Below are 25360 nucleotides of genomic sequence, written 5' to 3'. Positions count from 1 at the left end.
GTCCTCCTACCTTCATCACTAGCTTCAGTTCTTTCTATCAGACTTTGATAGCTTGTAATCCTCATCATGATTATCATTGTCCTTCTTGTCATCTTAATCACCTTCATTTTTGTCAGTCTCCTCCTCAGTGGATGGGAGCTGAGGAGGCAGAGGCCTATAACTTTCAAATTGAGCGTGTTTTCCCCCTGCAATAGTGAATGGATTTAACAGTACAGCATTCTCTAAATGTCTGCATGCAAAATCACTCTGCTCCAATATACACATATACTTGTACTGCATGATCCTCCAAATGACTTGAGGGGTGTGGGTGGAATGTCTGGTACATTTCAATTGGCCGTGTGATATTTAGGAATCACCAGTTCATGCAGCCAGTGCTGCAGCTTGTATAAAGAGGCCCTGAGATTGTATGGAAGGGGAGACTATCTTCCCACACCACCAAGTGGTTTAGGATAAGGCAAAGACCATGAGACATAATATAAGAGAACAGGAGGAATGGGGGGTGCCTTTAATGGCTTCTACACAATTACTTTATTGCATGCCTCATAGACGTAATGCATATGCATGAATAACAGCCATCTTAGATATTAGCAGCCATATTGAAACATAAGGCTTAAATGCAGCAAAGCATCCAGCATTACATATCTAGGCTGCAAACATGAGGAAAGGACTAGGTTGTATCAAGTGCACTGGTGAAAAAGGCCAGAGCAACAGAAAACCATAAACCCTCCATTGTCTAATACTCTGGGAAGAATGTGCCCTGCAAGGCCACGGGAGGATGGCTGAGAATCTTTATACGATACAATCCCATGAGTAGGAGGGCACGGGCATCCGACCCCCACCAGTCCCAATTCTAAGTTATAGCACCCAAATGCCCTTGGCCTTAAGACTGCTGAATTCCCAGGTACAAGCTAGCCCAAGACCACTGATCAAAACCCTGTTAGACCCAGATCGATTAAGAAAGATCAGAAATCAGGGCTTTCTTGCCTTTATTTCTGCGTCACTTGATTTGTGGTACGAGTTACTACGAGTTTCAGGGAGAGATACAATTATAGCACAGAACGAGGGTGTGAGACCTTGGAGAGGTGCCGGCCTGTCCGGGATCGAGTGAAGTTTGTGAGTTAGTATGACCTGGACTTTTCCCTCAGACCCCTGTCTGCTTTTAACAAGGGAACTGCTACATAGATAGAGATGTATTGTTTATCTTGTACATAATTGCTAATTAGCCGCCACCTCATGACTGCTGAGGAGTGCAGCATCACCCACGTGGAAGAAGATGGACAGGAGGGGCTGGAACCAAAGGCCTGGCATCCCCTATGGAGCAGGCAACCTATGTATAGGGTCTCACCAACCAGCCGCGTGGGTTTGATCTGTATGTGATGATGTCACTAATGATGCTGTCTAACTTCATAATGTGCTGCTCATGCAACTTTTGCCAGAACGTTCTTCAGGAGCAGAGTTCTTTGGTGGACCTTCCCACTTTTTTTGGGTAAATAAACCTTGTTATCCTTGCAAGAGGAGTATTGGGCCTTTTTTCGCTAGTGGGTTGCATTTTTTTCTGGTGTGGGCGTCTAGGGGCTTTCCTACAAAAAGCACATCTCTCCCTGTTTCTAGGTGGTTTCTGTAATCCAGACATATTGTCTACACCTGCACAGTTCACTCAGTCAAGAGATGGATGGTCATTGGTTGTTATCTCCTGCCTCTCTGTAACGTTTTTGTCAACGCAAATGCCATGTCACAACAGCAGAAGCTGTGCTTAGGGATAAGATGCTCTTCCCTTCACAGGATGTGTCACCCAAGACCACCTGCATAGTTTACTCAGTCAATGGATGGAGGGTCATTGGTCGTTATCGCCTGCCTTTTCTATCTGAACACAACAGCAAAAGCTGTGATAAATGTTTAAATCCTCTTCTCTTCACCTAAGTGTCACCCAGAGGCACCTGCGCAGTACACTCAATCAAGAGATGAAACAGTCACTCGTTATTCTCCCCTGTCCCTCTGTAACATTCTGCCACCCCAACTGTCACGTTACTGACTCAACCAACAAAACAGCACACGCATCGCTAAGGTATTCTATGCTGTCCCATATATCATCAACTATACTAGAAAGGACTGAATAAGAGAACAGCAATGCTGTCTAAATAGTAGCCCTGAGTATATCATGTACTGATTTATTTTTCCTGTCTTTCTAAACAAAAATACACCACAATAAAAATACGTTCTGAAATTAAAATGATTCAACTACAAAAATAAAGTACAATGTTTAAAGTATGTGTGGGGTGAAATACACATTTCCATACATTTCAGTCAAGGCTCATTCTATGTCTGCAAAGCAAATGATCCATGCAGCCAGTGTAGTCCCTATGACATAACTTCCCTTAAATTACCGTAATTCATTAGTAACACCACAGAGATGTCATAATAGCCATCTTCGAGCCGTTTCGAATTTCTATTCTTCCTGGAGGTTTGAATGTCTCGAATTGGTTTGAACACCTAAGGAGGACTCCCATAGCACTTTAGTCACTCTAGTCACTTTAAGTCTATGCGGGTACCTAACCTAGTAGTTACGTAGTTACATTGTACATGATGTTTTATGCTGACTATTTTTTGTATTACTGCTGTGAATTATTGTGTTTTGCTCATTTTAAGCCTATGACGGTAACTAGCTGAGTAGTTCCTCCTATGGAACTGGATAGGGATTTGGTATTTTTTGATTTTTGTGAATGGACATACGTGGACTATTCTATGGTTTTTATATGCTTCTGTATGGATGTTGGTAGCTACTAATTTTATTGAAACAAATGTTATCTGAAATCAAGTAATTTGACTGACTGACAGACTCCTATAGGAATTCTATGTAGCGAACAGGTGTGAACAGTTCAACCATTTTGCTCTAGCTTTTTATAAATTCGACCTTGGTTTGAAATGTTCAAAGCACCTGAAATTCGGGGGGTTCGAAATTTGAACGAGTCTGTTCGCCCTGGCACGGCCAACAGATGTAAAACAAGGCTTTGTGCATGTATACGTGCCAAACACTGGGATGGGTATTACCCATACCATTATTTTTTCACATACACATGCACGACGACGCCTTGTAGTGCTACATGTTCATGCTTAATGATATTAAACACCCGTTAGCACACAGGAGCAAAAGCGGCCATTTTCGTGGATGGCTTTGCTCCAGCTTAGCTTCGGGATTTCATTTCTCAATTAGGATAAACATCTCTATGCCACTTCTGTATCCAATCTATTAGCGGCCTGGCAGCAAAGGAGCGCATGCAATCCCTACCGATCAAGCTGTCATTTTATCTTTAATGTGTTTCTATTACCTAGGACTAGAGCAATTGGGTCTTTCAGGCCGTGGACGTTGCTTTGCAAAAGCTACTTTCCCAGAGTTTGAATTGACCTTGTGCAAGCCAAGCCATTAGGCAGAAGCCCTGGACAGAATTCGAAATCGCTTCTTGCAGCAACCATCTCGGATGAGCAGTTTTAAGTAAGTCATATTTCTCGTTGCACAGGGCCAGGCATTGTTTGAAGCTTTCCGATTTTCATTTGTATATTTCCTTAAGAACTCAACCATGCATTGTTAATTAAGAATCTCCTTTGAAAGAGAGCAAATGTTTTTTTTTTTTTTTTTTTGTCAGTGGAAGGTATATTGAATATAGGTATTCGTTAAGCCAACCAGCACCAAATAGCTCATTTTTTTCAGATGTCCATCCGCCCATATTCTATATTTGGGAAACTAAAATATTGTATTTGTATTAATCCTATTTATTGAGTATTAGAATATAATTTCAATCAGAACTAATGTGCACAGGAGATGACACAGCTCACAGAGGCATTCTCTGCATAGAGTTTCTTTACAATATGTGGCAGAAAGCGTGAATAAGAGCAAAAACGTTCATGAGAAGGTAGCCCAGGGGGACACAGAGTGGAAACATTGACAAGGCACCAACATAAATAGCCTTATAAGATCCTAGTGCCATTCCAGGTTATGAAAACACAAATATACAAGCGTTGGCTGCAAGTGGAATGTTCTTGGTGGGAATGGGTTAGTGTCAGTATGGGGGGGGGCAGAGTATGCATGTGAGGCGCCTGTTCAGTGGTTAGTAAATTATTAATTTGTCGTTTCTTAAGCAGTGTTAGTAATTGGATAGTTTCAATGATGGGGAAAGTGTTCAAGTGGAAAGGTGAGAGTAGCGAGAAGAAGCTGAATTGAAGGGAGTGACATGGGACCTGGTGATGTAGAGGTTGTGGACAGCAGAGGATTGCTGGGTCCAAAGTGGAAAGTAGAGAGAAATGCAGTCAGCTAGGTGAAGGGTGGCAAGGCCATGGATAGATTTGTAGAGGAGGAGCAGGAATTTGAAAAGAGAAGGAATTGTCTGATGATGGGTTTGATAAGGTGGGGAAGGATTTTTGAAGGTTGTAGACACTATGGGCCTCATTATGAGTTTGGAGGTAGCCATGACGTTTATAGTGGTATGGCTACCCCCAAACTCGGGTCCGGGTCCCTCAAAATGGGAATTACCGGGCCATTCCGACCTTTGTGGGCCTGGTAATTCCCATTTGCGGGACCCGGACCCAGTACGTCCCATTCCCAATTGAGCCCTTATAGGGCTCAATGGGAATGGGGAGGATGCTAACAATGGTCCCGTTAATGACCCGGAGCTAGTCGCTGAGGTAGGAGCAGTCATTGCAGTACACTACCTTCAGCGTGCTCCAGTTTCCTGAGATCCACAGTCTGTCTACTGGTTTTACTGCTTTTTGTGGGAGGACCTACAAGTACTACCCAACAGCCACGGAGCAGCCGCGGAGCTAGTCGCTGAGGTAGGAGCAGTCATTGCAGTACACTACCTTCAGCATGCTCCCTACCTTCAGCGTACTCCAGATTCCTGAGATCCACAGTCTGTCTACTGGTTTTATTGCTTCTTGTGGGAGGACCTACAAGTACTACCCAACAGCCGCGTAGCAGCCGCGGAGCTAGTCACTGAGGTAGGAGCAGTTATTGTAGTACTTGTCAGGCCTGCAGGATGCTTGGACATGCATCTTCCCGCGACTAGCACCCCGCCGCGAAATCTGTATTGGAAGGAGATGGCGAGAAACAATGTCTCTGGAGCTCCAAGGCTCTGTCAGGAAAGAAAGACTCGCCGGCCGGCCAGGCAACCGCCACCCTCTCCAAGCGAAGAAGCACAGACCTTGCTACAATCAAATTCTACAATGCACATAATTGTTCAACTAAACAGAACTACAAATCAAACGATCTGCGGCTCAAAAGCAAGCCATGGAAAAAAACGGTGTCCTGCTGCAGAAAAAAGCACCCCCATAAATGATTGTCTGCCTGCTTCGGCCGTTGGCGTGGCCTCTACTCCACAGCTGCATGGCTGACAGAGGGGAGGCTTGCCCCGGCAGCAATGGCAGAAATGGCTGCAATGGCGGACACCAGTCAGAGGATTGAAGAAGCGAGCCACGCAGCACGGGAACTGCTTTCCTCTCCGGAAAACTTGCCAGCTAGAATTTGAGCAATGAGAGCACCCTGCAACAACCTGGCTCGCCATTCACCAGCAAGTTGTCTTCCGGGGGGCCCGGAGCGGGATCGTCAGTCTCTCCACAATGAGATCCAGGCAGCCAGCATAGCCCTTGGTCGTAGCCCTTTCCTGGAGGGAGGGGCCAGAGCAAGGGACTCTGGCGGGGGAGCTCTGATGAATCGCTGTCTCAGCGAAGTGGATCTTTCCATAGAACATGATTTACTGCAGACAAATGTTGCTGATCAGTTGCAATTATTGGTGAAACCGACAATCAATCAAGCAAGAGCAGCCATCCACAAAGAAAAGGAGCCATTGAGAAGTGAACATTGTTTGCTTGCAAAACCACAAGCATATCCCCTTTTGCCTGGAAAAAAACTCGGTGGAGGGGGACAAAGCAAAGAAAATCTCATTTTTGAAAATGGCTCAATGTAACTCTTTAAAAGACTTCTTAAAGAAATATGTGAAGAGGAACCACGACCACTTGGATGACCTCTCCGATGCAGATATCCTAGAGGCCATCAAGGACCCCCTCCCGGCTGTAGAAATACAGGAAATTGGTGCCTGCTTAGAGCTCATATCATTACCAATCAAATCCATCTCAAGCAATGAGATTGAAATAGCTACGGCACCTGGCAGCCCGGGAAACAACAGGGAATCCTCAGTTAGGTCAATAAACACACTGAGCCCGGACGTATAGGAGAGACGAGACAACGGAGAAAATCTCTTAAATGATCTGCCTCCCTGGGAATTTTCAGAGAACTCCTTAACTGCTCAGGATAAAATTATTTCAGATCTGTCATCGCCGCAACCCCTTCACTAAATAAGAGAGATGCAGTATCATCGGATTTAAATGCCGGACTACTATTCTCATTTTCGACCAGTAATGATCCCCAAATAAAGGAAGGAGAACCGCAAAAGTCCAGAGGCAATGTAAAATCCGAAAGTCAATGCCAGGAAAGACACTCCTGTGCAAATTTATTACCACCTCGCTGAAGCACCAGAAACTGCTCTCAACTCCAGTCACCAGTGCGGGTGACAAACCAGGACTCTTTCCTGAATACAACACAAAGGCGCCAGAGCCAAAACGAATATTTGCCTCCTTCTCAAAAGGACACTCTGATAAAAAAAGGCTTGATATGACTACAATCATGTCAGCAATTACTATCGCGTTGGCCCCTTTCTGCAAACTATATGAGGCAATAAATGACAACTTGAAATACCACTCTACTATGGCAGCAATGATGCATACTAAACTGATACACCTAGAAGGGTATATCCTAGCGATGGAACAAACAAATACAAAGTACCCAAGTAACCAGAGAGACAGAACCCGATGGGCAAACGAATGCACAGAACCCCAGCAACAAAAAGGATAAATCAAAATTGGGAAACCAGTCCTCTCAGAGCACCCAAACTGAGCAGGAAAAGCCCAAGTCTACAGCAAGAAAGGATATGAATTCGGAAAACTTCAGTATATTTAGCTTTCAACAGGGCAATAACTCAGGAGGAGGCTCTACATTGCCTGAAGTCTTCTTTTTTCAAGATAATTCACAGAGAAAAGGGCTACAAAGACGAATGACCAGAAGGTTGAATCAACCCTCCTGCGAATCAATTTACCAATGCCTGGTAGTTCTACAGTTCCATACACACAGAAGCAAACAACCAAGTAAAGCATGACACCAAAAAATCAAGCCCTTCTGAAATTACATGATCCAACACGCGATCAAAAGAGATCATTGCCAGAAAACAGCAATGTAACAACTTCCAGAATATTAAAGGAACCCACAAAAAGGAACACAACTACGCCGAGGCGGGTAGACCAAGAAAGGGCAACTATGGATGAAAGAAAGTGGCAAGTGGCCATAAAGTCTCCAAGAACGGCAGACGACTTTCTGGCGGATAAGGTCTCCATGAACATCTCGCAACACCTGCAGTCTGACCTCGAAGAAGTCTCAGAAAGATCACAGAGCAAAAAACCAGTTAATACAGAAATACAAATGCTTTGAGAAAACAAAAAAGAAAAACAAAAAAAATCATATAGCTCAGAGAGACAAATGAGGTTTTGTTATGTCTCACCAAAGATCCAGAGTAAACAATGGGAAAAGCGGAACCACAGAAATTACTGAGCTTCACCGGTAAGATCACCCAGATCAGCTGAGTGAAGAGAAAAGCAAAAATATAGGAAGCCGGAAAGTGTAACCTACAAAGTCACAGAGAAGGTCTATAAACAAGACCACCTGTACACTGACACCTCTGGATGGTCTGAGGACCGCCTGCAGGCATCTGACCTGCCGACAGATAGAACAAAGGATTGCGATACGCAACACAGACCCGGCAGGAGCAGGTACACCTCATCAACGATTACCTTGAAATTAGAACAGTCTATCCGGAATCACGCGAACATCACTCTGAATAGAAGGACAGTGAGGAACATCTTCAGCAAAATTACTGCCCTGAAAAGTTTGAAATCAGAGGACTACTTGCAAATGGGACCATACCACAGGGGGGAAACAGCCAAGGCATATATTCACATAAGAACTGCTGCCCTGTCCTCTTCCATCAAAGAAGCACTTGAAGAGCTGTGACAGCGAGGTTTCCATTTGTCAATATTGGCAAACGATAGCCACACAGAGACCTCTCTGGGTCGTCGTACTCAGATGACACTTGAGAAATGCCATTATTGGTCCAAAACAGAAGACCTGTACAATGTTAATAGAATGCCTCGCAACACTCAAAACCCTCAGATGCAATTCAACTGACATCAGACACCCTATCTTGCCAACAATGAAAGAACTGAAAGAAGACAGGAGGCCTAGAAGCAAGCCATCGGGGGACCCAACTATGTCCAAGCAAACCAACCATTATCAGCAAAACAAGGTCTGCTCAACAGAATCAGATTCATTTATAGCACAAGTTCGAGGTGCACCAGTTACTACTTCAGCGATTTCACAGAACCCAGCCCCAAAAACAACCAACCTCTCACCTATGAAACAACTTTTGGCCTGGCTGCCTAAAACGATCTAGACTTTTACTAAAAAATAGCAACCCGCTACCCATGGCAATGAACTGCGAACGTCGGGGTTATCACTAGATCTAAATCAGTTGGCCACCACATTGCATATGGGTTCATGGAATACGTGGGAACACCAGCATTTGATGAAAAAAGGAGGCGTCAATCTGAGTAACTTTGACATTCTGGCCCTGCAAGAAACATGGCTCACAGAAAAACCAAACCTTGACGGTTTCTGCATAGAAATTTCTCCTGCAAAAAAAAGTGGAATGGGCTGACTATCGGCAGGGATACTACTGGCAGTTCGCTCAAGAAGCAGGATCAGCTTTCAAAGAACCCTGTCTGTATCCATAAAACATCTGGCAGTGCTGACCATGTGGACTCTCCTCGATCTTAAAACAAACCTTGCAAAGGAGTTACCTGTAGAAATCATCACGGTCTATTGGAAACCTCAAACAATATCAGACTTGAAGTTCCTAAAAACTATCGAGAAAGTACTCGATGATCTGTATGTAGAAATAGGAGTGGCTCACATCTTAATCTGTGGGGACCTAAGTGCTAGGCGCCCCATATGTTCAGCTACGAAGAGGCAAGAAAAAACACCAGCTGAAATAAGAGGAGCTCGCTGGCTGGAGTTGATGGATTCACAGGGCTGTTACAACTTTGCCACGGCTTTCCCCAAATCCGATCACTTGCCGACGTGGGAAAGAGACACTTTGTGCGCAACAATCGATTACATCTTTGCGTCAGACAACTTGTTAAAGTTGGCCACCTCATTTGAAGTTATAAAGACTGAAGCCAGCGACCACAACCTGTTGAAAGCGACTTGGGCTATACAGACTTGTGTGACCCCTCTCTTTCTGCCATACACTGATTGCAACATCCACGGCAATCGACTCAAGCTCACAGACGGCAAAATAAATGCTCTAACACTTAATTACCAAAGGCAGCTGGACCGCAGTAAATCAAACACACTGGCAGAACCAGATTATCAATCGATACTGAGCTTACAAGGCAGTCGCCAGAAAGAAACCTGCTGTAGGAGATTCTAGCACCCATCAATATGACAAAAAGCCAATTGAAAAACAAGCCCACTTAAGAGGCCTAAGACGACAAGCAAAAAACACGAAATCGCAGCAGGCTATAGATTAAGGCTAAGGAGCCATCGGATCTCGCTTTATCAAAGAGACTCTGAAGCAATGCTGAAGAAACTGGAGGGAAAGAACACTAGAGACTTTTGGGCCCTAATAAAAACATCGGGAGCGCTCACCGAACCATCTCAGTCGAATTTGGTGAGTGAAGTGAGCTGGATAGCCCATTTTAGAGCTCTTTTTAGCGGCATAGCAGAGGTTGAATCGGGTTTTGACATTGACACTGAAGCCCTCTGGGTTGATCTCTCTAATAAAGATGATATTCTATCAACGATTCTCAAGCTAAAAGCCTTGCGGGCCCCAGGACTGGATGGAGTGACCAACATCGACCTGAAGAATTTTCCCTTAGAGTGGTCCAGGTTCATCAGCATGGTATTTAAAAAATGTGCCTCTGCCAGGGCACTCCCAAGGTCATGGACGTCATCATTGGTAGCCCCAATTTTCAAAAAGGGCGACAGGACTGACCCACAAAACTATCGACCAATCGCTCTACTTGACACTGTGGGGAAAGTATTTGGCATGCTTTTACTCCAGGAATTTTGGGCTAAGTCAGGCCCTTTCGATGACCCCTTCCAAGCTGGTTTTCGGAGAAACTCAGGGACCAGCGTCAACATCATGATCCTGAGCATTCTGAAAAACAACACTCAAGAGGGACCCAAAGGATGTACCTGGCGTTCATAGACCTTACCGAAGTGTTTGATAAAGTGGACAGATCTGTGATATGGGCCAAACTCTGGGCATGAAACTGTCCTAAAAAGATTCTATAACCCATAACAGCACTCTGTTCTGGAACTTCAATGAGGGTGAAGCTGAACAAAAATGGAACCTTATCAGATGAAATCCCGATAAAAAAAGGGGTAAAGCAAGGTTGCCCTCTAGCTGCAGCGCTGTTCATAGCCTTTATAGGAGACTACCAAGACCCAACTGAAGCTGTGAAAGCATTCCCACCTAAAATAGGGGGGACTCTAGTCCCGCGAATTCTCTACGCTGACGACATCACCTTGGTGGATTACACCTCGATTGGTCTTCAGCGTCAACTAGCCAACCTGTCAGACTACATTGGAAGCAACAAACTGCAAATCAATACAAAAAGTACGAAGATCATGATTATGGAGAAAAAGAGAAAACAATCAAACCCCATAACTTGGCACCTACAAAAAAAACAAAAAAATAAAAAATCTCTGAATTCAAATATTTGATGATAATGTTGGACAACACTCAACTAGAGCTGAGCATGCAAAGATTCATCTGGACAAAGGTTCGCTCATTGATGACACAAGCACGTATGTTGGACAACAAATACGTCTGTTTCTCCTTGATGTCTGTAATCAAGTATTACAAAGCCAAAGTCGTCCCGTGTCTGATTTATGGCGCTGAGGCAATGCCAATGATACCAGAGGTGATCTGGCAAAAAAGCAAAGGTTTTTTCTGGATATCTGTGCTGACCTTCCCCAAATCAACTGCTCTACTGGCAATTAGGAGAGAGCTGGGCCTCATTTCCCTAAAAGCGACAGTGGAAAATTTCAGAATGTCACTGTACAGGAAAATGTTGTTACCGGAGGCAGCTCCACTATATAAACTGATTTTCAAGACTGGACAAACCTTCACTTCACTCCTCCTCACCTGTGTCTTCTAAAGAACTCTCTTGCTGTTCCGACTTCTTCTTTAGTCTAGTTGACTTGATAGGCTTCTCCTTTCTCTCCTTATGGTGCAAATAAGGGCGAGCTCCCTCAGCCTCCACCTTGACCTGATTTGACACCAGGTATGGGGAAGGTCAAGGAGCAAGCCCCTTGATCAGGGGAAAAGCCGTAGCAGAAAAATCCCTGGTGTTTACAGTCTTGGCGCGGTGGAAACACTTGAAGTATTCTTGATGGCAGGCAACTGGAAGATGACTTCTGGGGGAATAACTCTGAACAACTGTGAGTAAAGTCTTAAGGATGGGCATCTCAGGATGGCTGGGCAGAGTCTATTTCAGGAAGGATTACTTAGAGTGGCCTGACCACTAGTTCGTAGTAGAGAGAAATCCAGGAAGGTACTGAAGACGGATAGGGAAACGAAAGCAGGAAACTACTGAGACCTAACCTTCGAGAGGGAGACGGATAAAGACAGGTACAAGAGCGAAACAGAGAAGAAACACTGAAATGCTAGGCGGAGGAAGAAAAACAGAAGTAACAAATGGATATAAGGATTAGAAGAAAATCAGATGAAGGAACAATAGTAAACAAAAAAGGGGCGCAGGAGAAAATAGAGGAATACAGGAAACCCGAGCGGTAGCAAAGAAATAAAGGAAAGTTAGAACAGTGATAACAAGGAGGGAAAAATACAAGACTTAAGAATAACAGAGGAGAGGAGAATGAAAGGTAGATCACAACCAAGAGGGGAACTAGCCCGAAACTGTGAATAAGGATAGGTCAGATGAACTACCAAAACGTACCTGTTATATCTGGAGTCCGAGGGTGATGAGAGACAGGGAAGTAAACAGAAGAAATGGATCAGTAAGGAAACTGAGAGGGAAATAGCTGAAAAATACAAGTCACTGGATATAGAATACACAGAGACCGGTGGTGAAAGAATCAAAAATGATACAATGCACAGGCGGTTAGAGAAAAGGACCTACATAAAAGACTGGCGGTCATCTTGGAAAGACATAGACCGTCAAAGAGGAACAGTAACGGCCATACCAGGAGAGCCGCCATCTATTCCAATGCTTCCATGCCTGATGCATGACAGTATGCCCCCTTCAGTGCCTACCTCCCACTGGCTTTCCCGGATTGATCTTATGGAATCTCTTAATCAATATGGGAGCATGAATATGCGATCAGGGTTCCCAAGTCCTTTCCGACCTGGGGAAACCCTTCCAGTGAACCAGGTACTGTAAGATAACCTGCTTATAACGAGAGTCCACCAGTCTGGACATCTTGTACTCCTCCGGTTCAGTGGGTGTAGATGTCTTAACCTTCTTAGGTTGTCTTTTGAAGGGATCTTCCTTATATTCTTTTGGTAGAGAGGTATGAAACACTGGATGGACCCGTCTCAGGCTAGGGGGCAGCTTTAGTTTGAAGGCTACTGGGTTTATTCTGGAAAGTACCGGAAATGGCCCGATATATCGGGGAGTGAACTTGCCTAAATATACCCATCATGGTAGGTGTTAAGATGGATTTCTGAACTCTGTCCTGGAGGGGCAGAGGTTCAGAAGGCCCGCCTAGTTTCTTGGAACAGGGTAACCGCTGGACAAGCCAGACCAATCAGGGTAGCGATGGCGGCGGTCAAGACTAGGTCTCAAGATTGGTGAGGGTGACTGAAAGCCCACAATGAGCACACAAAGCAAGGACGCTTACAAATTACTCCAGGCAGGTGTTATATTAAAAATATGGACACATTTATTACAAGGCCTTTGTAACATCGACCATAGTAAAGAATCACGATAAAACTCAAGTAAACCAACACATCACAAGCAATACAATATATATACAAGACCGAGCGGTCTAACGAGTTAGGAGCATGAAATATGCGGACCACCTAGATGGGGAGGAAAACAGGCAGTGCAAGTAATCGTTAGGCCCAGTTCAACATCAGAGACCACCTAACTAGAAGGAAGTCCGAGCCCTACGAAGAGTGGAGCCTTGTGCTCAAAAGTACCTGCACACGTGGGTGCCAACGGGCCAAGGAGTGTCTCTTCGGGGAAATCAGGCAGTTCGGAGAGGGGAACAAACGATGGCGAGCAGACCTGCGCTACTCAAGCGCAGCCTCCACTTGTGGGCAGAAGCAGGGCACGAGTATGGAGAAAGGGGTGCTGCTTTTCAACAGCGGGGGAAAGCCACAGGCTTCTGCAGGAGGGAGACCGGTTCAGGGTATTGACTACTCACCGGTCCCCGATGCAGGCAGACCCAGGCTTCTCCGAGTTAGTTTCTTCACTGGCAGGTTCAGATACGATCAGAGGGACGTCTCGGCACCGTGTAGATTCTGTGGCAGCATAAGTCAGGGTCGAGGGTGTCCCAAACACAGCGAACACGCACAGATGGTTACCTCAGCAGGGCAACTCGGCAGCCGCTTGTATTCCAGGCCCAATGTACACTTCTCACTTCAGACCTGGCAACGCCAAGTGTACGAAGCGTGTGAGAGTGTCGAGGGCTCGGATTTCAGCAGCAGCCAGACGGCGGTAACAGAGCAAGGTTCCTGTGTAGGCTGGTCAGTCCGCTGGATGGCCCAGGGACGCTTCCGAAGGCTTAGTACAGGAGTTGGTGAAGATGCCGATAATAGTTGTTCCCACTATTCTAAAGGGTCGAATCGCCAACACAGGCCTTCTCGTTCGATCAGAGGCAGAGGGGTCTCACAGGACGACAGCAGTGCAGGGTGCAAAATCTTCAGCGGGTCACCAGCGATTCCTCGACTCAGCTTCTTAGTTGCAGGATACTTGGCTCCTTTATCCTTTGTTCGTGAGAACTCAGGAGATCGACATGGTAGTGGTGTTTCCAGCCTCCTCTTATCCAGGGTTCCCTTCGCGCCAAAACCGAGAGGGCCCAATGAGAGATCTTCTCACAAAACACTCACACCATACGTGGACCTATCACGGACCACGGTGGCCCCAGGCATTCAAGACACACTAGACTCTCTGGCACCCAGGATGTGTATTGGGACCAGACATCCCAGCCCACATCCTGGAGGCTCACAACAGGCCTGTAGAAGTCCGTGAAAGCATCTGTGCTTCGCGGGAAAGTACATGCCCAAAAAAATATGGCCCCAGGTCGGCTCGACCTGTGGAAGGTGAAGGGGTAAGAGGGTCAGCAGACAGGACAAAGAACATTGTGGTCTGGCCATTTTGGAAGCCAGGCCACCCATTTTGGCCAAACGGGAGAAGCGCGGTTAACAGGGCAACAGGGAGTTCAAAACACAAAGAAACGATCGCTGCCACCAGTCCCTTCCGTGACATACTTGCACAGTTCGTTATAAATCCATTGAGAGTTTCTAGGGCCTGTAGAATGACTAGAGACCCAAGAGTGCAGTAACTTAGCTTACAGTGCCCTCTTGTGCCATGTTGCGCGAAAGCTGCAACATGAGAAAAGAACTACGGAAAACAACGTTTCCTGGTACTGACTGTCTTAAGGGCATGCCAGTTTCCCCGTAAGAATGGAGCGAAAGCCCAGCGAAGTGCGGCGGAAGGCTGTGCTTCTCTAGCAAAGTCTAGATCAGGGTGTAAAACAACAGCAAAAAGTTTGGGGGTTGCCACATGGAAGGAAAATTACCTACAATATGAAATCTTTCCTAACACTCGCCCCTCCCAGACTAAGGACAGGGGGAACTAATCCACCCCTGGATGAGTCTCTTGTTCAGGTCGGTTAAACATTCTGGACAACCCATCAGCATTGCTATGTTGGATACCTAGCCTATGCTCAATAGTGAAATCAAAGCCTTGTAGACTTATGGACCACCAAAGCAACTTTGGATTCTCTCCCTTCATGTTCATCAGCCACTTTAAGGGCTTATGTTCAGTTTGCACAGTGAAATGTGTCCCATAGAGGTAGGGCCTCAGCTTCCGTAGGGCCCACACAACAGAGAAGCATTCTTTCTCTACTGTGGACCATCTGAGCTCTCTGTCCTTAAGCTGGCGACTAATGAAACCAATAGGGTGTTGCTTACCCTTCTCATCTACTTGTACAGCTCCTATCCCTGTGTCAGAGGCGTCTGTCTGCACAATAAAAGGTCTTTGATATCAGGGGCCCTGAGGACAGGGGCCTGACACAAGGAGTTGTTTAAGCCGTTGAAGGCCTTCTCACACTCGTCGGTCCAAGTTACTTTCTTGGGTTTCTTCGGAGTGGTGAGGGCAGTCAGAGGGGCAGCTATGGTGCCATAGTCTGCCAGGAAGTTGCGGTAATACCCGGTGAGTCCTAGGAAAGCTCTCACTTGGGTCTGTGTAGTGGGGGAAGGCCAGTCTTGTACTGCTTGTACTTTACTGGGAAGAGGATATTTACTTCCTCCACCTACTTCATATCCAAGATAAACCACTGAGCCATGTCCAATCTGGCATTTACTAGCCTTTATGGTGAAGTGTGCTTTCTGAAGAGCCTGTTGCACAATCCCGAGGTGTTTCTCATGGTCTTCCCAGGTGGCGCTGAAAACTGCTATATCATCCAGATATGCAAGACAGAATTCATCCAACCCATTCAACACATGATTCACAAGCCTCTGGAAAGTGGCAGGTGCATTCTTCAACCCGAACGGCATTACCCTGAATTGGTAAAGACCGTCTGGAGTGGAAAACGCTGTCTTCTCCTTGGCATGTTCTGCTAAGGCTATTTGCCAATAGCCCGCAGTGAGGTCAAACATGCTGAGGTACTTGGAGGCTCCCAAGGTATCCACCAGCTCATCTGTTCAAGGCAAGGGGTGTGCATCTGTCTTGGTGACAGCATTCAGAGCCCTGTAATCCACGCAGAACCTCAATTCAGAAGTGCCTGCTTTTGGAACCAAAACCACAGGGCTGGACCAAGGACTAGAGGGTTCAATCACCCCAAGGTCTAACATTTTATTGACCTCTGTCTTAATGTAAGACCGTACTTTGTCTGACATCCTGTATCCTCTACTTTTGGTAGGAACGCTGTCTCCTGTGTCTATGTTATGTTTGCACCAAGGTGTCAAACCAGGGGACTGCGAAAACAGGGGGGAAAATTGCCTAAGCAAACTTTTCACATCAGCCTGCTGATCAGAAGTCAGGTGAGGGGCCACTCGGACACCCTCAAAGGAGCTATGTGAAGGACCGCTTTGGAACAGGTCGGGGAGAGGTTCAGACTCCTCTTCCTCAACATCTGAAGCCAGTAGCAGTGCTGCGATTTCGACTCTTGGGATGAAAGCCTTCAGCCTATTTACGTGGAACACTTTTGCACCCTGTCCAGGCCTTCCAAGGTCCACTAAATAGTTGACCTCACCCAGGGGCTCCACCACTGTGTAAGGGCCTGACCATTTGTCCTGTAAAGCTCTAGGCCTTATGGGATTCATGATCGGGACTTGCTGACCAGGTGTAAAGTTGATGAGGGAAGCTTTCTGGTCATACCAATGTTTCACCAGCGCTTGTCCTGCCTTCAACTTGTCACTAGCCAGACCCATCAGAAGTACCATCCATTTTCTGAGCCCTAACACATAGTCTACTACGTTGGTAGTAATAGGGGGAGTGGGCATCTCCCATCCCTCCTTGACTATGGATAAGGGTCCCCGCACAGGGTGACCAAACAGAAGTTCGAAGGGGCTGAAGCCAACACCCTCCTGTGGTACCTCTCAGTAGGCAAACAGTAAGCATGGTAAAAGAAGATCCCATTTTCTTCTTTGAGGTTCTTCCAGAGCCCCAATCATACTCTTTAACGCTCTGTTGAACTGTTCCACCAGACCATTGGTCTGGGGGTGGTATGCGGAAGAGAACTTGTAGGTGACCCCACATTCCTTCCACATAGCCTGTATATACTTTGACATAAAGTTGCTGCCTCTGTCAGACACAACTTCTTTAGGGAAGCCAACCCTAGTAAAGATGGCAAGTAACGCTTTTGCAACTGACTTGGCAGTTACAGTTTTCAATGGGATGGCCTCAGGATATCTGGTAGCATAGTCAACCAGGATAAACTTGATGCCTGAGGATGTTTGCGGGTCAAGGGGACCAACGATGTTGATCCCTACCCTTTCTAATGGTATTCCCACAACTGGGAGTGGTACCAATGGAGCTTGGATTGTTGAGCCACTCTTACCAGATAACTGGCAGGAGGCACAACTCCTGCAGTGACTTTCTACTTGCACCCCCATCTTGGGCCAGTAGAAGTGCATGGATAACCCTTGCTTGGTCCTCTTAATACCCAGGTCACCAGCAAGGGTCACTTCATGCACCAGCTGCAGGAGGAAGGGTCTTAAAGCAAGGGGAACCATCAACCTCCTATGGTCTCCTTCTGTAGACTCTGTGGGCTCACTGTACAGGAGTCCACCTTCCCAATAAATCCGATGCTTCCCAGGAGGTTCACCCTCAAGCTGGGAGCAGGCCTGTCTCCTTAGGCCTTCCAGAGATGGGCACTCACTTTGGCCTTTACTGAACTCTTCCCTGTCAGGACCATCTTCTACTAACAAGTCTTTTAGTTCTGGATGGTCATTGGGGTCAAATACTTCAGGTATCGCCGCCTCCTCGTCAGATCCGGGCGATTAACCAACTTCCTCCACCGCAGTGGTAGGTGAGTTTGGTGGAATATTTTCTTTCACTCGTTTTGGTTTCTTTACTCCTTTAGCCTTGGGTTTCCCCTTTGGCTGGGCAGTGCATTGGTCTTGGCCAATTCTGCCCGTGTTTGAGACCGTGTGCACGGTCTGTCAGCAGTGTCTCCCACGAGCCCTAAAGCTCTGAGATCGTTGCCCAACAAGACCTTTCCTGGGACGTTCCTCTGAATGCTCACTGGAATCCTGACTGCTGTACCATTGAGAGTAAGATTTTCAGGTATTACTGGAAACATGCGAGGTTGGCTGTCAGCCAACTTAATGGGCATCAGAGTAGCTCTGGCAACTTCCTCTGGTGTCTACCAAGGTAGAATCCACTACAGTTCGACTGCACCCACTATCCCTAAGAGCTGGAGTATCGACTCCATTGATCAGCACAATGTCTTTGAAGTAGTGCTTGGTATTATCTGGAATCCTAGCATAAGCCTCTGTGACTTTAGGCTCCCAGGAACCCAGGGAAACTAAAACTACCTCAGCCTCTATCCCACTGGGGAAGGAGTCTGAGGAGAAGGATGCTCCTGTAATCTCTTCTTCCTCGTAGGAGGAGAAGGCCAGATTAGCGGAGTGGACCCCCAAAGGTTTAACCTTACACCGGGGATCCCCCTTCACGTGGTCAGTTGCTCCACAAGCAAAACAAGATCCATTGAGTCTGTTTACATAGGGAGGCTTACTAAAACCAGAGTTCTGTTTCGGAGGCTAACCTCCACTACCCTGTGAGTTCTCTTGTGTCTTACCCTTATTTTTCTTTTTGTGGCCCTTTTGAGAAGATTTATCAGATTCTCCACCCTCCTTATCTTTGGACTTTTTCACTTCCTCCTGCTTAACAGGATGAGTTTTGTCCTTATGGGACACTCGATGTGACACCCATAAATCTGCTGCAATGGCAAATTTCTTTGGATCTATCTCCTTAGAATCTGCCAAAAGTCTGCTTAAGCTCAGGGGAAGAAGATGCAAAAATATGTTCCAGCATGACAAGACTTATCATACCTTCAAAGGTAGAAACCTTATAACCTTCGAAACAGCCAGTCAAGTTTTTTAAGGATTCGGTTACATAAAATACACAAGTACCACCTTCTTTTTTCTTATACTCTCGGAATCGTTTTAAATATTGGGCAGGAGTCTTTCCAAACTTTAAAATGAGAGTTAGCTTCAACATTGCAAAATCTGCTCGCTCAGCCTTCGACATTTCCATAATGGCGCTGCAGCCAGAATGGGGCAGTCTGTTGAGCAACCAGGCAATTTTATCAGCATTTTCAACTTGTTGAACTTCACATGCATACTCAAATGTATTCAGCCAGTCCATAATGTCATTCTTTTCCTCATACACACTGAGCAGATCTTTTGGGGACCTTGGATGAGAGGAGGCCCCAGACACATGTTTAGGACCCTTGGATCCATTGACAACTTGAAGCTTGGCCAGTTCCAACTGGTGATCCCTGTCTTTCTGTTTTTCTGCCTGTTTGATTTTTAGCTTGACTCTATTGAACTCAAGCTCTTCCTGGAGTTTGGCCATATTGAACTCAAGCTCCTTCTACCTAAACAGCAGCTCTTGTTTCTTGAATTCAAGCATGGCTTCCCCATCAGCACTGGCAGAGGAAACATTGGACATCACATCCTCCCTGTCCTCATGGTCGCGGTGGACTAGTGCAGCGGCAGAACTGTCAGTTCTACCAGTGAGAGCAGCCTCACCTCCTTCTGCACATTCCTCGGAAGCTATAGCGTAAAGCTGAGCTTCTTGCCACGCCATGATTCTTTGGATCATTTCCATTTCTGTGCCTTGCGAGGAGACACCTCTTTCAGCACACATCTTTTTCAATGTTTCAGATTTAGAAGCATTTAAAGTTAACAAGGTACCTGTTTCCATACTGTTAGATAGGACTATGGCCTTTTAAAAGTTATACTACGACAATTCACTACGTGTCCTGGTAGGAATAACTTGAAATGCCTTCGCTTGTGCGCAACACTGGATACCTTCAGTCGTATCCCACCGCTGTACACCAATTTGTTAAGATGGATTTCTGAACTCTGTCCTGGAGGGGCAGAGGTTCAGAAGGCCAGCCTAGTTTCTTGGAACAGGGTAACCTCTGGACAAGCCAGACCAATCTGGGTCTTGGTCTCAAGAGGGGTGAGGGTGACTGAAAGCCCGCAATGAGCACACAAAGCAAGGACGCTTACAAATTACTCTAGGCAGGTGTTATATTAAAAATATGGACACATTTATTACAAGGCCTTTGTAACATCAACCATAGTAAAGAATCACGATAAAACTAAAGTAAACCAACACATCACAATCAATACAATATATATACAAGACCGAGGGGTCTAACGAGTTAGGAGCACGAAATAAGAGACCACCTAACTAGAAGGAAGTCCGAGCCCTACGAAGAGTGGAGCCTTGTGCTCAAAAGTACCTGCACACGCGGGTGCCAACGGGCCAAGGAGTGTCTCTTCGGGGAAATCAGGCAGTTCGGAGAGGTGAAAAAACATTGGTGAACAAACCTCCGCTACTCAAGCGCAGCCTCCACTTGTGGGCAGAAGCAGGGCGTGAGTATGGAGAAAGGGGTGCTGCTTTTCAACTGCAAGAGGGAGACCGGTTCAGGCTATTGACTTCTCACCAGTCCCCGATGCAGGCACACCCAGGCTTCTCCGAGTTAGCTTCTTCACTGGCAGGTTCAGATGCGATCAGAGGGACGTCTCGGCACCGTGTAGATTCTGTGGCAGCAGAAGTCAGGGTTGAGGGTGTCCCAAACGCAGCGAACACACACAGATGGTTACCTCAGCAGAGCAACTCGGCAGCCGCTTGTATTCCAGGCCCAATGTACACTTCTCACTTCAGACCTGGGAACGCCAAGTGTACGAAGCGTGTGAGAGTTTCGAGGACTCGGATTTCAGCAGCAGCCAGACGGCGGTAACACAGCAAGGTTCCTGTGTAGGCTGGTCATGCCGCTGGATGGCCCAGGGACGCTTCCGAAGGCTTAGTACAGGAGTTGGTGAAGATGCCCAGAATAGTTGTTCCCACTATTCTAAAGGGTCGAAGCGCCAGTACAGGCCTTCTCGTTCGATCAGAGGCAGAGGGGTCTCACAGGACGACAGCAGTGCAGGGTGCCAAACCTTCAGCGGTCACCAGCGATTCCTCGACTCAGCTTCTTAGTTGTAGGATACTTGGCTCCTTTATCCTTTGTTCGTGAGAACTCAGGATATCGACATGGTAGTGGTGTTTCCAGCCTCCTCTTATCCAGGGTTCCCTTCGTGCCAAAACAGAGAGGGCCCAATGGGAGATCTGCTCACAAAACACTCACACCATACGTGGACCTATCACGGACCACAGTGGTCCCAGGCATTCAAGACACCCTAGACTCTCTGCCACCCAGGATGTGTATTGGGACCAGACATCCCAGCCCACATCCTGGAGGCTCAAAACAGGCTTGTAGAAGCCCGCGAAAGCATCTGTGTTTCGCGGGAAAGTACATGCCCAAATAAGGATGGCCCCAGGTCGGCTCGACCTGGGGAAGGTGAAGGGGCAAGACGGTCAGCGGACAGGACAAAGAACCTCGTGGTCTGGCCATTTTGGAAGCCAGGCCACCCATTTTGGCCAAACGCAAGAAGCGCAGTTAACAGGGCAAAAGGGAGTTCAAAACACAAAGAAACGATCGCTGCCCCCAGTCCCGTCTGTGACATACTTGCACAGTTCGTTATAAATCCATCGAGAGTTTCTAGGGCCTGTAGAATGACTAGAGACCCAAGAGTGCAGTAACTTAGCTTACAGTGCCCTCGTGTGCCATGTTGCGCAAAAGCTGCAACATGAGAAAAGAACTACGGAAAACAACGTTTCCCGGTACTGACTGTCTTAAGGGCATGTCAGTTTCCCCGTAAGAATGGAGTGAAAGCCCAGAGAAGTGCGGGGGAAGGCTGCGCTTCTCTGGCAAAGTCTAGATCAGGGTGTAAAACAACAGCAAAAAGTTTGGGGGTTGCCACATGGAAGGAAAATTACCTACAATATGAAATCTTTCCTAACAGTAGGTATTTAGTGGCTAACCATACCCGCATACCTGGATTCCATAGATTTCAAGGCTTCTTTATGTACTTTCTTTAGCTCAGATACCATTCCTTCCGCAGCTGGTGTCTTAGAAGCATAAGAATTTAGGACTGGTATATGCGGAGGGTGATAGCCATTGGTACATTTAAAGGGACTCATTTTGATAGCTGTGTGATATGTATTGTTGTAGGCAAATTCTGCCATTGGAAGAAAATTAGCCCAGTCATCCTGTTCCTTATTACAAAAACATCTGAGGTACTGCTCTAAGTTGTCATTAAGCCTCTCGGTCTGTCCATTAGATTGAGTATGGTAGCCAGAAGAGAGTGCCCTTTGAATACCCAACCTATTACAAAGGGATGACCAAAACTTTGAAGTGAATTGAGTACCCCTGTCGGAAATTACCGTCAGTGGAATGCCATGTAGTCTTGCAACCTCTCGGAGGAATATGCTGCAAAATGTGCTAATTTTGTATATGAGTCTACTTTTACCAGAATAGCCGTTTGTCCTCGAGATACAGGTAAGTTGACCATGAAATCCCTGGATAGGACTTCCCAAGGTCGAGAGGGTAATTCGGCCGGCTGTAAAAGACTCAAAGGTCTCTGTGGGACACCTTGCAAGCAGCACATATTGGGCATGAGGAAACATAGGATCTCACATCTTCACGTACTGTCGGCCACCAAAAGATTTGAGTTATCAGTTCATAAGTAGCCTTCTGTCCCTTATGTCCTGCCAAGGGAGCATCATGACAGGATTGGAGAGCTATTCTTTGCAAAGTATCAGAAGGTAGGAATAGAGCATTACCCCAAATCCATAAGCCTTCTTTCTTCTGCAAACAGTAAGACTTCAGCTCTCTTGTGGGATAAATACTTAACTCAGCCTGTACTTCCTGGAGAAAAGTGTTGACCTCAAAAACAAATTTGTGTTCTGGTAGTATCCTTACAACTGAAGATATACCCTGATCCTCCTTTGGACAACTCCTGGACAATGTGTCTGCCACGCTGTTCTGTGTGTCAGGTATGTAGGTAATGGTAAAATTGAAGTTGGAGAAATAGTAAGCCCAGCGTGCATGTCTGGCATTCTTACACTCCATCTGCTGCAAAACCTTGAGGTTGCGGTGATCAGTTCGTATCACAACAGATGGAAAGCGCCTTGCAACAGGTGATGCCATTTCGTATCACAAAAGGATGGAAAGCGCCTTGCAACAAATGATGCCATTCTTCACTAGCCATGTACATCGCCAAAGGTTCACATTCGAGCACTGAGTGATTCCTTTCACTACAGGATAAGTTGCATGAATAGTAGGCTATGGTATGTTCTTCTCCATCTTGGTCCTCTTGCAGCAAAACTGCTCCCAAAGCACCCCCAGAAGCATTTGTCTCTAGCACAAATGGATTAGACTGATCAGGTTGCATAAGTACAGGAGCCGATGTAAATCTCTCCTTTAGAGATAGAAAGGCCTTGTGTGCTTCAGGTGCCCAAACAAAGGGAACACCCTTCTTTAACAAGGACGTTATGGGTAACACCATCTCTGAAAAGTGTGGGATAAAACGGCGATAAAAGTTCACCAGACCCAAAAAAACGTTGCACCTCCTTTACAGGAGATGGCTCTGCCCACCGGGTAATATCCTTCACCTTGTCTGGATCCATCCGTACTCCCTTGGATGAAAGAATGAATCCCAAATAGGTTACTTCTTCAGCTTCAAATATACACTTTTCAGGCTTAGCATGTAAGTGATTCTTGCAGAGTCTGTTCAATACTTCGGTCACATGAAGTCGATGATCGTCAAGGTTACTGGAGAAGACAAGTATGTCGTCGAAGTAGACTACAATGGACACATATAGCATGTCAGCAAAAATCTTGTCTATAAATCTTTGAAAAATTGCCGGGGCATTTAGCAAACCAAACGGCATGACACAATACTCATATAATCGCATAGATGTCCTGAATGCTTTCTTACACTCATCTTCGCTTCTTATTTGCAAAAGATGGTAAGCACCACGAAGATCCAACATGGTGAAGAACTGGGCATTCCTAACAGCTTCAAGAACATCACGTATCAAGGGCATGGGATAACGATCCCTTATGGTAATATTGTTAAGGCCACGATAGTCTATACAGGGGCGTAGCTCCTTAGAATTCTTCTTCATGACAAAAAACAACGATGCCCCACCTGAAGATCTTGATTCTCTGATAAATCCGTTCTTACGGTTGGCCTCAAGATATTCCTTTAAGGCCTGCCTCTCTGACAGCGGATACATTCTTCCAAAAGGGAGAGAAACCTCTTCCTTAAGTTCAATACTGCAGTCTTCTGGATGGTGAGGAGGGAGGAGACGGGGTATAACATCCTCAAAGACTTCAGTATAATCCTGATACTGTTGGGGTATTGTGGAAATTGTGTTACACAGCTGAACCCTGGATACCTTTGCCTGTATCTCTGATGGGGATTCCTTATAACAGTTATTGATTCAGTAGTCCGATTCTAAGTACAGCTTATTCAAAGACCAGTCAATCTGTGGGTTATGATGCCTCAGCCAAGAAATCCTGAGGATTATCGGAAAGTGAGCAGCTCGTATAACATCAAAAGTGAGTGATTCGATGTGATTCGATGTGATGACTCACCAAAACTTGGATGGGAATGGTCTCTTTAGTTATCAATCCAGATGTTAACAGATGGCCATCTACCCCCTCGAAAGGTACTACCTTCTCCTTGACCTGGAGTGGTATTTGGTGTTCTTGGGCCAAGGTAACATGCATAAAATTTCCTGCGGCCCCACAGTCCAACATGGCCAATACGGAAAGCAGCGGTCTGGATTGAATCTCCACTTCGAGTTGGAACACCATCAGGTGATTGTCTTCTAGTCCCTCATTCGTTGCTTGGGTACAGTTGCAAGGGTTGAGGCTGCTTCCCCCGATATCTCCCTTGCATAGATACGGGGTTGAGCGTTTCCTGACCGCTGAGGGGGAACATCAGGGCAATTTTGCAGTAAATCTTTGTACGACCCACAATACATACATAGATTTGACTCACGTCTTCTCTTCCTCTCTTCAGGTGTCAAAGGACCCCTTATGGCTCCTATCTGCATATGTTATTCTGTAGGAACCTTCTCCTTCACCTGAGGTGGAACCAAAGGCCATGCAGAGGGTGAACGGACCTTCCTCTGTTCCTGACGTCTCTCTTGTAGTCTAAATTCAATCAGCAGGACAAGCAACACAAGTTCTTGGAAGGAATTTGGTCTAGCCACCCGGGCTATTTCATCCTTTATCTCCTCTTGCAGCCTTCTTCTGAATATGGTCTGTTGAGCTGTATCCAACCATCCAGCAGTGGAGGCCAGCCTTTGAAACTGGGCGATGTAGGATTGAACATTCTGGTTTCCCTGCTTGACGTCCAATAATTCCTCAAGGGTA

Source organism: Ambystoma mexicanum, chromosome 6q, assembly GCF_040938575.1.
Source record: "Ambystoma mexicanum isolate Mex_15411 chromosome 6q, UKY_AmexF1_1, whole genome shotgun sequence".
NCBI lineage: Eukaryota > Metazoa > Chordata > Amphibia > Caudata > Ambystomatidae > Ambystoma > Ambystoma mexicanum.
The sequence above is the reverse complement of the archived record's forward strand: the minus strand, read 5'-3'. Positions refer to the sequence as shown.